Raw genomic sequence first — 537 nt, forward strand, 5'->3', positions numbered from 1 at the left:
TAAGGTGAAAAATGAGGAGAGGCAGGACTAACGGGGGCTCTCGCCAGGAACCAGCTTCTTCTGATCATTAGATACACCTGTGGACAGAACGGCTTCTCATCCTGACAAGGGGGGTGAGCAATTAGTGACAAATACCCAAGAGCTCACATGTGCAGGAACTCAATTTGGGATAATTGGGCTATTTATGCCCTCCTGGGACCTGAGCTTGTCAATTCCTGTTGAAATTAACAAACAAGGGAGGCAGGTAGCACCGACCTTCAAAATACCAGCCACCATAGACCGACCTGGTAGGTTGCTCCGCACTCCCTGACCTGGTGTTCGTCAGCCTGATGTGTCTTCCTCCATTGCTCTGAAAGCTACTTTCGGTTCCCATTCCGAGTTCTGCCCAGGACTTCTCTAGCCATGCAAGACGCTGATGGCTCTCCTCAAGCCTGGTTGTGATGCTTCCTTCTGGGTCCCTATCAAGACCTACTACCTTGTTACAAGTTACCACCACCATGCATCCACTCCTTTTTATTGTGTACAGAAGTGTGGTAG

The sequence above is a fragment of the Elephantulus edwardii genome, unplaced genomic scaffold (assembly GCF_000299155.1).
Source record: "Elephantulus edwardii isolate Elephantulus edwardi_28Jun2011 unplaced genomic scaffold, EleEdw1.0 scaffold00166, whole genome shotgun sequence".
Taxonomy (NCBI): domain Eukaryota; kingdom Metazoa; phylum Chordata; class Mammalia; order Macroscelidea; family Macroscelididae; genus Elephantulus; species Elephantulus edwardii.